This window comes from Oryctolagus cuniculus, chromosome 1 (assembly GCF_964237555.1).
Source record: "Oryctolagus cuniculus chromosome 1, mOryCun1.1, whole genome shotgun sequence".
Taxonomy (NCBI): domain Eukaryota; kingdom Metazoa; phylum Chordata; class Mammalia; order Lagomorpha; family Leporidae; genus Oryctolagus; species Oryctolagus cuniculus.
Genome location: NC_091432.1, coordinates 130236351 through 130251847, shown reverse-complemented (window position 1 = coordinate 130251847; position 15497 = coordinate 130236351). Strand labels below are relative to the sequence as shown.

Sequence of the window (15497 nt, the reverse complement as noted above, 5' to 3'; positions counted from 1 at the left end):
AAGCCTTGTCTGACAACCATTTGGAGTTCAACAGCTTTTAGTCAGAGACAAAACAAACAAGGGCATTAAAAAACACATGGTCCAAAGAGAAGCATCAAGATTACAGAAGTTATTGGGCCAAGGAGAGGAAATAGCCAGGATTTCCATGACCAGATGTCAGGCCAGAAATCCCAGCCCTGCTTGGCCTGGTCCTGGAGGTGCTTGGCTTTGTCCAGGAAAAGTACAAATTTGGGTTTTTACCTGTCTAGTCTGATTGACCCAGAGACAACATTCTTCCTGGAACATGGCACAGATACCTCCTGGAGCAGCAGTTAGCATGTCCAACATTTCTTTCTTTCATAACCTTTTGTGACTTCCGCACACCTTCTTCAACTTACTTCCTTCATTCCTTCATTTCCATTCCAGTCTAGAATAAATTAGCCATCAGGATAAAGTCATTCTCTTACAAACCATGTCCTTTCCTTTAACTCTTTCCTTCTTAACCTTTCTTACCAAGCACACATTTCTATACTTGTGATGTTTTCCACAGAGCCTGGTTGACTCTTTCTACCTTCAGGAAGACTGAGGTTTCCATGCAGAGTGAAGGGGCCAGGTTATTCCTAGGGCCTTACAAATCCCTTGTGTATCCTGGGAGATCAGGGAAGGCCCATTGTCGCTTTGTAAAGATTTTGGAAGACCAAAGCGTGGGATAACTTCCTTCAGGAGAGTTTGGGTCACTTCCTGAGCTCTTTTAGTTCTGGTTGGGAAGGCTTCTACCCATCCAGTAAAGGTGCCTTATAAGTACAAGCAGGTAGGTATCTATAGCATTGACAGAGGCTGTGTAAAATCTGTTTGCCAGCCTTCCTTGGGGTAAGTTCCCTTTTCCTGTATAGACCCCTAGGAGTTATTTTCTCTTCTCCTTACCTAGTTCTAGAGCTCTGGTTAAGTGATCAGTTCTGTTAACTGAGTGAACTTCCTGGGGGCAGAGCACGCTTCAATAATGTGCCATGCCATAACTGTTGCATGCTCTGAGAAGCAGGTCCCGTCTGACAAAACTGCTTCTGTCTGTGAACCAAACCTCATCTGCGTTAGTCAGGGGGCTGTCTCTTGGGTCCCTTCTGCTGGCATAGATCAAGTCTATAGTCTCAGTACAGGAGTGGAGGGGACCACTTTCCCCTGGAACTGGCATTAAAGTAGCTGGGTTTAGAGTAGAGCAATGCCTTATTTTTACCTGAGGGTTATCTAGAAGCAGGACCTGATATTTTAGAATTCTGCTATCTGTGAGCCAGTGGGAGCCCTTTTGCTCTAATAGAGAATTTATTTGATGTGGGGTATAAAGGGTGATGTCTTGTCCCACTGTAATTCCAGATTCCTCTGTCAGCAAGGCAGCTGCTGCCATTGTCTTTAGGCTGTGAGGCCATCCTTGTGCAACCATGTCTAAGGTTTTAGAAAAGTAGCCCACAGGTTGCTTAACAGGTCCCAGATCCTGAGATAAATTTGAGCTGGAAGACACCTTCATTGTGCTCCTCTGTGATCTCATGCCCCTACCTGACCACACCTGCATGCTCACCTGCCAATCAGACTAATTAACCACACCCCTTTGGAAGTAGATAAAAGGCCTAGAACATGCTGGGCCCAGTTTTTTCTCCCTTTTTGTCCTTTTTATTTTCCTTGATGCCCTTGATCCCTTTGTTGCCCCCACACCTTTGGGGCACATGGCCCTCGGGCCACCCTTGCTGTCTGCCTTGGCTTTGCTACCTGTGCTAAGCTGCTTGTAGCTGCTCATAACCAAATGCTTGCTGCAAGTGGCTCCTGGCCTGCTCTCTGCAGGTGACTCCCTGCCTCCCAATAATGTACAGCTAGGAGGGTCTCCCTGGATTTGGCAGTCCTAGCACAGGGGCTTTAGTCATAGCTTCCTTTAGTTGAGAAAGGCTGTGGTTTGCTCTTTCCCCCAAAGGAAGGGGCTCTGCTTTGCTTGGTCTGCCTGTTGAGATCTTGGTTTAGGAACTGTGCTGTTTCACTGTATCTAGGAATCTGACAGAGAAAACTGGGACTGCCTGAAGTTTGCAGAAGTAAGAATTTGCTGCATGGCCCATATCCTCTCTGGGGCAGGTTTTCTCTCCCCAGGGGTGAGGATAAGGGTTAAATAATTAACACTCTAATGGACTAGCAATGCTTTGTTTTCCTCTGGATACCTAGTAGCTAGTTTTGCTAGGAAGTTAAGCCAACGTACAAGACTAGAGTCTCAGGCTGGGAAAGGAGACAGACTAACAAATCATTTACATTTAACCATCTACATTATGGACTATTGTGCACCCCCCACAAGAGATAGGCCCTTGAAGTCCTCAATGAGGACCTGTCCAAATAGGTACAGGACTATCTGAGTTAGCTGTTACTGAAAGCCCTGTTTTTAGGAACTGGCAGGGAGGGCTTTCTAAGCTTAATGCTATTGGATAGACTTTTAAGGCCTGGCTGGGTGTGTGAGGTCCAGACCTATCCATGGGGTGCTGGAAAAGAATTGCAAGAGATGCAAATCTCCTTTAAGGGAGGCACCCTGTTGACTTGCATTACATGGCTGGACTAGGAGGAGAGCTGAATAGGAGGCTGATAGAAATAGGCAACTTGCCTTTCACTGACCCTAGGCCATCCCCTCAATAGCAGTGGCTGGAGCTGCAAGCTGGGCAGAGGCTGGACAGAGCCAAAGGCCTTTTAGCTCGGGGCCACAGGGTCTGCGGTTCTGAACCAGGAGTCCTTCGACACCCAGAGCAGTTCTGTGTCCAGCGACCGTGCTCTTGGCAGAGCTGACAGAAGGCAGTTGCTGTCACGACAGCTGCTTGCTCAATGCCCTGGCTCCTTATATCAGCAACAGGTGCCGTTTGGGGTGCATTGGCCTTGCTGGGTCTCCTTGACAGCAGATCACTGTGTAAAGCAGCCATTGATTGGCCTGTTGCCTATCCTCTGCTGCTAGCTTGCTCCTCGGTTCTCCTGGTCTCTAATAAATTAGACCAAGGAGGCAGCCTCTATGTCAGTCAAGGGGGTGCTCAACCCAACCCTGATTTTGAGATTTTTTTAATATCCAGGTGAGCTAGAAAACTGTGGTCATGGGCAAATTCTGACAGTATTTTCCTACCAATTAAGACCGTGCCCATGAGAACTTTTAGGTAAGATCAGTTGTGGTGACCTGCTTGCATACTTTGAGGTCATCAGTGCAATTTCCAATCTATCCCTCAGTTTGGTTTAAAAAGGGAGTTTTGCCCTTTTACCATGTACATCAAAAAATTGATCTAGCTGTCACATTTTAACCTCTTATTCTGGATATGCTGTTTGGTCCTCTATACTGTGGCCAGGCATTATTACAGAAAAGGTCAGTCATCCCTTACATAAGGTCTGGGGATCAAACCATACATCACAGTGGAGAGTCCTGCAGAACAGTAGTAACTTCCCTTCTGAAAGAGGAGAAGTGAGGCAGCGAGTTGGGTCTCTAGCCTGACTTCCTGGGCTTTCAGATTTAACTGGCATTTAACCAGTGCTTACTGTGTAGCCTGACTTAGAGGAGAAATTGTGGCAGAGGTCTCTGCCATAGCCAGTGGGTTATGGGCCTGGGTTTCCGGGTTTAACTAGTATTACCGTGTAACCTATAAGTTTAGGTTTTGGGGCTTCCGGGCTTTCACCGTGTAGCCTGTGGACACTAGAGCTTTCTTGGGCTCCTGGAACCCAGTGCTCTAGCATCTGCCACATAACCATCTCCCGTCATCTCTAAGTCTCTTTTGGAACACTTTCTCCCTTTTGGCTAGACCTCCCATTTGATCCACATTTGAACCAGCAATACATTTGAACTAGCAATGCCTGGTTGTTCAGCGTTAGCTGGACGGAGACTTTGTCAGTCCCTCTTTAAAGGATCTGGCTTCTGAGCCATAGACTGGAGCAGCTAAAAAGAAACATGTTTATAACTGAAGTTTAGCATCATTTCACATCTTGGCACCATTTTTAATCTAAACAGCCCGATTGGTTATTATCTCTGCAAGATGAGAGATCTTTTGACATCTCCAGGGGCCCTCTGGAGATACCAAAAGTCCAGAGAATTTAGAACTTGATTTTCAGAAAGTCTGTTAAAGGTGCCAAGAGAACTTAGAGTATCTGGTCAAAATAGAATTCCTTAACATCCTGAAATGATAGCCATTCATTTAGGGTGATTTTAACACTTTTAGACAAGATCTAATAACAGAGACAGTAGAGTACACAATAGATTACTTTGGCAGAACATGAATTCTATGTCTCTTGTTGTCGAGTAAACCAGAAATAAAAACCTTGAACATTAGAGTTAGCACACAAAATGATCACATAACTCAGAATTATTTAACAGAGTCAAAAAGAGCTTACAGGACCTAACTTTAGAAATGACAGAGTAACCTGGCCGGCGCCGCGGCTCAATAGGCTAATCCTCCGCCTAGCGGCGCCGGCACACCGAGTTCTAGTCCCGGTCGGGGCGCCGGATTCTGTCCCGGTTGCCCCTCTTCCAGGCCAGCCCTCTGCTGTGGCCAGGGAGTGCAGTGGAGGATGGCCCAGGTGCTTGGGCCCTGCACCCCATGGGAGACCAGGAAAAGCACCTGGCTCCTGGCTCCTGCCATCGGATCAGCGCGGTGCGCCGGCCGCAGCGCGCCGGCCGCGGCGGCCATTGGAGGGTGAACCAACGGCAAAAGGAAGACCTTTCTCTCTGTCTCTCTCTCTCACTGTCCACTCTGCCTGTCAAAAAAAAAAAAAAAAAAAAAAAAGAAATGACAGAGTAACCAATCAAGCAGACACTGTTAAAAAGAGACATTATGGTTTTTGCAAAAACAGATTCCAAGATTTATGATTGAGACCATTTTTAGATATTTACTAACATTAGTACACATTTTTTAAAAACCCCATTGTTATAACAGAAGATCAGACTTCAAATTTAGGTCAGTGTAATTTTGGCATTAGCATTCAACTCTGTAAACAATATTTTAAAATTGTAAACATTTTAAAACTTTTCATGACTTGTAGTTACTTTTGCATAGTCTTGAATTGTCATGTATGAACAACCTATGAGAATACATGCTAACAAACTCAAACAGTCTCTCATCAAATTTGAGATGTTAAAAGTACACATAATACATTTTCCCAAGTTTTACTTAACACCGATACCTAGATAACTTAAAACAGTTATTAATGAATACCACACCATTATCTGAATTAAAAGTCAAAATTACATTTCCATGCTTTTAAGTAACATAAGGATAACACCTGAACAGCGACAGGGACACTAGTGCATGTTTACAACTTTGAAAAGATCTTTAAGAGATCTTTTGATCTTAATGATCTTTAAAAGATCATTAAGAGAAACAAGTTTAAAGCATATCAAAGACATGTAAAACTGAGCAAGTGAGCCACCAAGAAAACTGAGCAAAACAGAGCAAAACCGAAGGGCATTTGCATTAACTCAATTCTCTGAACCAATCTGTATTGACTTACTTTAGTTAACAAAATAAAGGCTTGTATACACAGAATTTACTCTCATTTTCATAAGACCACTCTAGCTGAAAAGCAAAAACATTAATACAGCATAGGTCTGACACCATTTACAACATTTTAATACACTTCACATAATCTGAATTGACTCAAGCAGCTGTTACTTTAACAAATTTAGAGTCTCATCCTTTGAGAGTTCCAGGGATCCGGCTGGAAGCCCAAAGTTGGATGACTCAGTTTAGAATTTAGAATTGTCAGAGAGTCAAACCATTTAGCCAAAATTAGTACATTTCTGACCAGTTGGGTAATCACTCAGACATTAAAAACAGATAAACAATGTAAACAAACTTTGCACTGTAGTTTTCACAATCAAGACTCATAATGGCAATAGAAAAACATGAAACCTTCAAGACAGGTGAACACTCTCATCAGATAAGTCAGGGACAGCAGCACAGAAAAGAGCTGATTATTAGCATATGAACCCATTGTTTAGGTTTTCATTAGCTGCAAAGAGAAAAACCCATCAGGTTGTAAAGGGTTAATGGCTTAAGGTTCTGGCTCCCTTAGGTAAGGCCAGCAGTAGTATTGAATTGGAAATTCCTCCAGGAGAAGAGAAAAAAAAAAAGCCGCCCTGGGGTGGGGGCTCTGCCTAGAGCTATTTGGCTATGCCTGCCTGGGTGTGGCAGGCCACATGGACTAGAATAGAGTGCAGAGAAAGGCTGTGGTTCCCCATTTACAGGGAAGACTGCACACACCGGGGCCTGGCAGGACTAATCATGGGGTTGGGTAGGTGCGCCGTTTCACCAAGAGTGTTGGAACCTCCTATAATTTAACCAAAGCCAGATCAATTAGGACTACTGCAGACACTCAGTCAATTACAACAGACAGTTAACTTTAGCTCCTTTCCAGATTTAGTCCTCAGGCAATCAAAGCTTAGCAACAGTAATAGTTCACAAAAAAACTTTAAGACGCATCAGAGCTACAATAAGCTGCAAAGACAGAAAACTTTCTACCAGGTTGGAAAGGGTTAACAGGTAACAGGTAAAAGCTTTTCCCTAGGTGGAGAGACCTGTGGAATTTCCCTCTCCCTTTCTCCTGCCCAGTGGTATAGGAATGGAGATGAGGAGAGCACAAGAGTGGGGGAGGGAGCACCTGGGAGGAGGAGGAAGGCAGAAAGCAATGAAGCTCCTCTTGTCTGGGGGCTGAGTGGGGTTTGAAATCTCCTATCGCTCAAGGTTACCCACTACCTAGTTGTCTGAGTTTACCTGGAGGTCCAATATTAGCCTTGACCGAAGCTAAGCCCTGCTCACGTAGCAGTAGGCAGCGTGACCAGGCGTCCTTCCAAGAGAGAGACCTGGTCCTTGGGTTGCAGTCTGGCCACTGGGAAGCCGAAGTGAGCTCAGGGGTTCTCTAGGCTCTCAGCCAACTGCCCTTCCTGATTTCCCTCCCGTTCCTTACAATCCCTCTGGAGTTTTGGCCGTAGCTAAGCCGTGGCCGGGGGGACTCTGCATTCTTGGAGAGCTGTGGGATGCCGGATACTCAATGGTCACTTCCACAGATCCAGTCCCACTTGAGGGAAGGAATACTGACCTCCGATGTCTTCTAAAAATCCCGGTCCGGGTGCCCATGATGGCCAGGCTGGAGAATGGCCTCTTTCACTGGGCTAATGAGTGGTAAATGGAATGAGCCCTCTAGGGGCCAATCCACTCTGAGAGCAGGCCATTTAGAGGCACAGAAAGACTGACACTTTACCTTCTTGACTGACAAAGAAAGGTTATGTGCCTAGTGGCTTACCTCTGACCAATGATTCAGTTAGAGACAAAAGTGTAGACACAGTCTGGCCCATGTTATCAAACAACGCAATGTACACAAACAGACAAACAGCATAGAGAAGCAGCACACAAGGACCACACAAAGTGTCTACCAAATGGGTGCCATCAAGGCGTCCCATACAAATGCTTAATGGCAAGAGAATACAATCAACAAACAACAAGACAGCCAACAAAGCACTTAACAAATACAAAAGACTAACGAGCTCGATCAAATACCAAAATTTCAGCAGTACAAACAAAACGTGAATCTCTGCAGTCTATTTCCCTACTGCAGGCAACCCACCAAACAGGAAACACTGGGCGTCCCATTTTCCCTTTCTCCAGGGGCATCCCCCAGGATGTGGTCTGTGGCTCTGGAGCACGTCTGCCCGCCACAGTCGGGTGGAGCTCTTGCTCGAGCCTGACAACCATGTTGCCGATTACAAACAACAAACCTCACCAAACAACAAATCAAAGTGTACACATTCAATCAAAACAATAGGTGCCATACTCACCCCGAGAGATATCCATTGGAGGCATCCGCAGGCAGCAGTCAGATCTTGGTGGGACCTCCAAATGTTAGGGTCCGAAAAAGCCCACCGCCCGAGGAACGACTCAAAGAGACTTATTCTCTCATGCAACCAGCAAAGGGTTAAATTTATTAATCCAACATATTGGGGCCCTCTGAACATACAAGGACAGAGGAGCCCCGAGGAACTACAGTATAGGGTTTATAAAGGCAAAAACCACAAAATTGGGAGGGGGGAGAGAATACATGGTTGCTAAGCGGTTGCTAAAATCTTACAATCAGCAATTATGATTTTAAGACATAAACAAATCACATCTTCTTTATTAGCTCAGGTAACCCAGGTGTAACCTTTTTATTTTTAAGCTTGAGCAATCATGCTAGGGGGTTTTTGTGCATTGCCAAGGGTGATGTAGTGCACTGCTATTGTCCGACTATTTGAGATCATAGTTTCAGACCAGAGTCTCACAGTGGGGGTGTGCTTTCCCAGAATGGAGTCTCAAGTGCTCCAAAATGGAGTCCCTACTGTCAAGGTGCTACTTTACTCTGTTTTATTTTCACATCTGCACCAGAAAGGTTTAAACCTGTAAGCTTAAGCTTAACTTTTTACACCCACACATATACAATTTTAACTCTTCATCCTCTCTCTTCTCCCCCTCTCAGCTCCTCGCATCTTCTTTCTCTTGCTATCTCCTCTCTCTCTCTTTCCCTCCATCTCCTGGCCTCTGTCTCTCACATTTGCCTTCTCCCTCTTTTCCTTCCTCACCCCTTCCCTCTGGCCTGCTGGGTTTTAGCCAATAAACCCTGTCCCTTACTCCAGTGTTTGGTGTGTTTTGTGGTGTCCTTACAATAAGGGGATCTCCACGAGAAGGACACCTGAAAAATGGAGTGGAGTTTTTTAACTGCAATTTGGATGAACAGAATAATCACAGCTAACTGGTAGCTTTGGGACCCACAAGGAGGGAAGGCCTACACTTCCAGGAATGGAGAGGCCTACTTCTGGGGAAGAAAGTCCTTGTCAAGATCCCTGCAGGTGCCTAAAGGTCAACCAGTGAGGATCGGACCTGCCTCAACCTTTAACCCCCATCCTCTGAATCTATAAAAGGAGCTCTCCCAATCTCTGATGCGCGACTTCCCCAGTCCCCACTCTGTTGCTCTGTTGCTCTGTTGGGACCGGGGAACCTTGCCTGGGAGCAGAATCAAGCCTGTGAATTAATCAATTCCTCTGCCTGGGAAAATTTTTTATGCACCAGACACATTGCACTAACAATCAGTCAGAGGCTGGGGACAAATCCCATCAATAATCCTGTCTAGCTTGCTCTTGTTAAAACAAAAACCCAGTGGAATAGTAGGATAGGCAAATTCTTTATATTTTCATGATAAAACTAGAAGCTCAGAAGCTTGGGATCATTACTTCCTTGCTATTCTCATGATAAAGCTAGAAACTAGGGGAGTGGGATCACCACTTCTGTCTTGCTAATAGACAGGTTCTGCGGAGAAGCAAGCATCTTGTCCACTCTTATAAGGACTCCCCATTAGGTCATCTAGTCCTTACACCAGCACCCCCTTCCTTATAACCTCTTTATAAACACCCAATCACCTTCCTCCAACAGCGTGGTAGTCCTGAAACCACAATAAGTGCATTTTCCCTCTTCACATTTTTACATTAATGAAGGCACCTACCTTCCCTTAATCTTGTGAGTAATATTTGCCAAAGAATTTCAGAAGCCTATTGAAAAAAAGGAGATGATTTGGAATGGCAGACTTTTGTCCCAGCTGACAAAGAACCCTCCCCCCAACTGAGGCAGAAAGCACCTCCCACCTGACACCCTGGATGCCCCCTGACTGGCTGGTGGGACCTCAGAACAAAGCCTGAAAATCTGCATAATTGTCAATTGAATAGACTGATTGGTTTATTGCAAGCCTGGTCCTCCAATTACCCTTGTCCCTTTAAACATCCTCTGTGCTGTGTGGTTTGGTAACAAAAGGCTTCTTTGGATTGGGAGGGCTTTCTTCCCCCAATATTGCAGCTGCCTTCTGGAAATACACCCTTTCCTCTGGCCAGCACTCATCTACGGCGAATTGAAATGGTGAGCATCAAGAGCCAGATTATTTGTCTGGTAACATTGATGAGCTAGCCCAGAAGTCTGTGATGTATTTTTCTTTTTTTTAAGATTTTATTTATTTATTCAAAAGTCAGTTACACAGAGAGGAGAGGCAGAGAGAGAGAGAGGTCTTCCATCTGATGGTTCACTCCCCAATTGGCCACAATGGCCAGAGTTGCGCTGACCTGAAGCCCAGAGCCAGGAGCTTCTTCCAGGTCTCCCAACTGGGTGCAGGGGCCCAAGGACTTGGTCCATCTTCTACTGCTTTCCTAGGCCATAGCAGAGAGCTGGATCAGAAGAGGAGCAGCCAGGACTAGAACCCAGTGCCCATATGGGATGCCAGTGCTTCAGGCCAGGGCATTAACCCACTGAACCACAGCGCTGGCCACTGGAATGTGTTTTTCAAGTGGCTTAACCCTTTCACATTAGTAAGGAGAGCAATAGCCACTTTTACCTCCACCCCAGAGCTGCTTTTGAGCTAACATTTTGGCTGGGACTCTGGGGACATCCCAGCAGCTTCTGAGAGCACTTTCTCTCTGGGACTTTCTTTTATCTTCCTGCTGTGGTGTTAGCTACCTTGTGGGGAGTCAATGGCTCCCATTTGTGTATGGAGTCAACAGCTCTGAGATTGGGTAAATTGAACCAGGGGCATACCTGCAATTTCTGTCTCTGCTGCTTGGGTTCATGGCATTTGGACCTGGCTTAGGTCATTTTTTGTGGTACTGGTTTGTGTGACAGATTCTAAGATTTTTACTTCAGCCTCCCTGTGAGGAAATTTGGATATTTTTGGAAGAGTTCTCATTTGGTTGTTTGTATGAGGATTGCTTCCTCTTTGGTGAAATATGAGTGGTTCAATTTAATTTCCACCCAAAAGCACCTTGAGTTGCATCATGGCTGATTGGGCAGCTTATAGTTATGATCCTATTACTAAGAAGAAAATGGTGTTCTATTGTAATATTGCGTGGCCTGTGTATGTGTTAAACATAAGAAAAGGTGGTTGTTAAGTGGAATTTTTTAATGTTTATTTTATTTGAAAAGTAGAGTTAAAGAGAGGCGGGGGAGGGGGCTGTTAGGAAAAGAGGCACGGAATAGAGAGGAGGCAGTGTACGAATTCATAGCCAGACCAAAAAAATTCAGAGAAAATAAATCCATAGAGATGGGTGACCAACTGCAACTGCCCATGTGCCCATGATGGAACACCTGACAGAAGGCCCTGACCCCCAGGAGCCAGGCCTTTTTATATTTTAGGAAGCTGGGGGTGGGGGTGAGGTAAGGGGCAGCAGGCAGAGGGGAATTCCTGGAACTGGTCTTTCAGGTGTTGAGAGCTACTGGTCTTCCAGGTAGCTGTAAGGGGTGGAGTATGGAGACAATAGAGTGGTGAGACCCAATTGAGGTTGTTTTTTTTTTAAGATTTATTTATTTACTTGAAAGTCAGAGTTACACAGAGAGAGAAGGAGAGGCAGAGAGAGAGAGAGAGAAGGTTTCCATCCTCTGGTTCACTCCCAGATGGCCATAATGGCCAGAGGTACACCGATTCAAAGCCAGGAGCTTCTTCTGGGTCTCCCACATGGGTGCAGGGGCCCAAGGATTTGGGCTGTATTCTGCTGCTTTCCTGGACCATAGAAGAGAGCTGGATTAGAAATGGAACAGCCAGGACTCAAACCAGTGCCCATATGAGATTCCTGAACTGCGGGCATTGGCTTTACCTGCTATGCCACAGCGCAGTCCCTCCAATTGAGTTTCATGGGAAAAGAATACATTCCAATGTTTATCTCTTTGGAGCAATGAGGGAGAATGGCAGAGGCTTATGTCCTTGTTCCATCAGGTCCTTCATCTACTGGTTTACTTCTCAGATGGCTGCAATGGCCAGAGCTGGGCCCAATTGAATCCAGGAGCCAGAAGCTTTCTCTGGGTTCCCCTCTCACATCCAGTGCAGGGGCCCAAGGGCCTGAGCCATCCTCCACTGCTGCCTCAGGGCCACATCAGAGACCTGGATCACAATTGGAGCACCCAGGACCAGCCCTAATGGGATGCTGGCACTAACTGCAGGTGGCTGCTTTACCCAATGTGCCACAGTGTTGGCCCCTGTTAAGTGGATTTCTAACAGTAAAGGTTTTGTGAGAGATCTGGTAAATGGGCTGAAGTAAGCATTTAAATCCATTAAACCTTCCAGCAACTATGTCTGTGGCTATTGATGTCCAAGGAGACAGATTAGGAGTCCTTGTCAATTTAGTAAAAGCAGGATCTTCATCTCTGCCTTAGCCCAATGGTTGAGCAGAGACCCTGGAACTCCCTGATCTCTTAAAAAATCTATTGTAGGTGCCAGCACTGTGGCTCACTTGGTTAATCCTCCACCTGTGGTGCCAGCATCCCATAAGGGCACTGGGTTCTAGTCCCAGTTGCTCCTCTTCCAGTCCAGCTCTCTGCTGTGGCCTGGGAAGGCAGTGGAGGATGGCCCAAGTGCTTGGGCTCCTGCACCCACATGGGAGACCAGGAAGAAGTGCCTGGCTCCTGGCTTCTGATCGGTGCATCACTGGATGTGGTGGCCATTTGGGGAGTGAACAAACAGAAGGAAGACCTTTCTCTCTGTCTCTCTCACTGTCTAACTCCATCTGTCAAATAAATAAATAAATATATTAAAAATATATTATAAATTTCCACAGACATCTCTGATAAAATTGACTGAAGAACAAGAGTTAATAATGCAATAAAAGATGTTTCTCTAACAGAGTGCCTACTGAATCTGAAATGAAGATATAATTATTTTTATGCATGTTAGTGTCCAGTACCATTACTGGGACTAGAGTTGCTTTCCAAGTTAAATGCTCAAGTAAATTTTTCAGGTTTCAACTGTGGAACAATAGGGTTAACTGAGGTTACTAACAGCAGGAAGTAATTATATTTAGTTCATCAGAATTTTTAAAAAGGAGTGTAACCATACTAAAGCCATCCTCCTTCTCTTTTTGTTTTCATATTTTATGTAGGAAAAGCAATTACTGATATTCTGAATTACCTGAATTACTCTGGCAAATAGTAGCATTTGTGTAATGGTGGACTTTTGACCCAGCTAACAAACAAGCCTTCACTCAACTGATGCAGAGCCCCCTGGTTAAGAGGTCTCCATCATGAGGCTGGCACTGTGGTGCTAACCTGCTGCACCAGCCTCCCATATGCGTGCCGGTTCAAGACCCGGCTGCTCCACTTCCAGTCCAGCTCTCTGCTATGTATGGTCACAAACTCTGGTTTATTTATTTATTTTTGATTAGGGTTATTTAATTTACCACAGTTATTTTAAAAGTCATATTTTGAGACCTGTTTCAGAAACCACAGTTGATTTGGGACAAACACTGTTTGGAAGACTTCCTTGTCCATGGTTACACTTTTTCCCTAATAATCTCTATGGATTGTGTATCCAAAAGTGGGCGTAATACAAGTTTTTCACACTTAATATCAGCTACTTATATGCTACAAAATTTAATGTGAATCTATTTCCACTATTTAACATGTGAATAAATCACACTTTTACAGCTTGTTGGTTTGTAAAATACAAATTAACCACAGTTCAATGCTCAAATAGATGTATAAGATTAAAACAGTTTTGCAGCCTGTGTTAAGGCATAGCAGGTGAAGCCATTGCCTGTGACCCTGGTATCCTATAAGGCACCAGTTAATGTCCTGGCTGCCCCAATTATGATCCAGCCCCTTGCTGATATTCTGGGAAAAAACAGGAAGATGGTCCAAGTGTTTGGGTTCTTGCCACTCAAAATGGAGAAAAATTGTGCAACTATAAAATTCAATCATTTCATTTGTAATTCTTAGTAAGCATTTTGGGGTGGCCTCTGCTAGGCCATCCATATGCTGGTGGTACCTGGAGTCACCAATGATGTTTTAGTTAGCTACTGCTTTAATTGAGGCTGCTGCCTTCAAGATTGCTTAACTCACACCAATATTTTTTCTTTAATTTATTTATTTGTTCATTTGAAAGGCAGATTCATAGAGAGACAGGAAGGGACAGATCTGTTTTTCTATCTAATATCTTCTGCTGATTCACTCTTCAAATGGTTTCAGTGGCTAGGACTGGACCAGGCCAAAGCCAGAAAACAGGAACTCTGTCCAGGTTTCTCAGGTGGATAGAAATGGTCCAAGTATTTGGACTGTCTTCAGATATTTTCCCAGGTGCATTAGTAGGGAACTGGATTGGAAGTGGAGCAACTCTGGCTTTAACCAGTGGTGGTAGCGACCCATTGTTCCATATCACATACTGATAATTTTTTACTGATTTGTTTATTTGAAAGGCAGAGAAAAAGGTCCGCCATCTGCTGGATCACTCTGCAAAACCCCACAATAGCCAGGGTTATATCTATGAAAGCCAGGAGGTAGGAACTCTATGTGGATTTCCCATTCAGATGGCAGGAAACCAAGTTTTTGAGCCATGATCTGTTGACTCAAAAGAACACTTTTGGGCTGGTGCTGTGCTGTAATAGGTAAAGTCATGACTTGCAGTGCCAGCATCCCATTGTAATTGGTTCCAGTCCTGGCTGCCCACTTCCAATCCAGCTCTCTGCTATGGCCTGAGAAAGCAGTAGAAGATAGCTCAAATCCTTGGGCCCCTGCATCTTCTTGGGAGATCTGGAAGAAGCTCCTGGCTCCTGATTTTGGATCTGTGTAGCTATGGCCATTGTGGCCATTTGAGGAGTGAACAAGCAGGTGGAAGGCCTATCTCTCTCTGCCTCTGCCTCTCTGTAGCTCTGCCTTTCAAATAAATAAATAAATAAATAAATAAATAAATAATTTTTTTTTTAAAAAATAAACAAACAAAAACACTTGCAGGAAGTTGAGTTGGAGGTGTGGAATAGCCAGGACACAAACCAGGCACTCTGTGATGTGGTATGTGCAGAGAAGTAGGTAAGCCTACTGCATCATAATGCCTACCCTTCCAATGTCTGATTTGCACAGCCTATGACCTAGGCCCCAGGTGTCCATCAGGTAAGTCTCAGGATTCTCCACATGATTACTGTACAAGAAGGCAAACTCCCAAAGGTAAAATACTTTACAAACTATGTTTATATCACTTTTATGGTCATCTCATGGGCTAGAACAAGTGAACTGGAAAATATCAGGAGTCTGTGTGGTGGAGAATTATGTTAAGATTTGGATACAGGGAGGAGTGTCACAGAAAACTGTGCTAGTAGCTTCTGTCAATTTTTCCTATACATATAGTTGTGGCCAAAAACTAATTTTCAAGATGGATACTTTTAAGGAATTTGAGATACATAAAAGCAAGAGATGTTTTAAGGAAAACAGTACTGCCTGAATAATTTTCTGTGTAATATAGATTCTAGTGAAAGCATACTTTTTTTTGGTATACTACTACTTGTTTGAACAATTGTGATGAACATTATAAATTATTTCTATGTGATCTATTTATTTGAAAGGCTGAGTTACAGAGAGACAGGCAGAGAGAGGCCTTCCATCTTCTAGTTCACTCCCACATGTACTCAGTGGCTGGGGCTGGGCTGATCTGAAGCCAGTAGCCTGGAGCTTCTTACAGGTCTCCCATGTGAGTGCACGGGACCCAAGGAC

At 44.6% G+C, this 15497-nt stretch overlaps 1 pseudogene; it reads right to left on the bottom strand.

Moving 5' to 3' along the window:
- LOC103345036 (la-related protein 4B pseudogene) overlaps nucleotides 1-7715 on the bottom strand; it is a 42015-nt pseudogene extending 34300 nt beyond the window's left edge.
- Between the last annotated feature and the right edge of the window lie 7782 nt (nucleotides 7716-15497).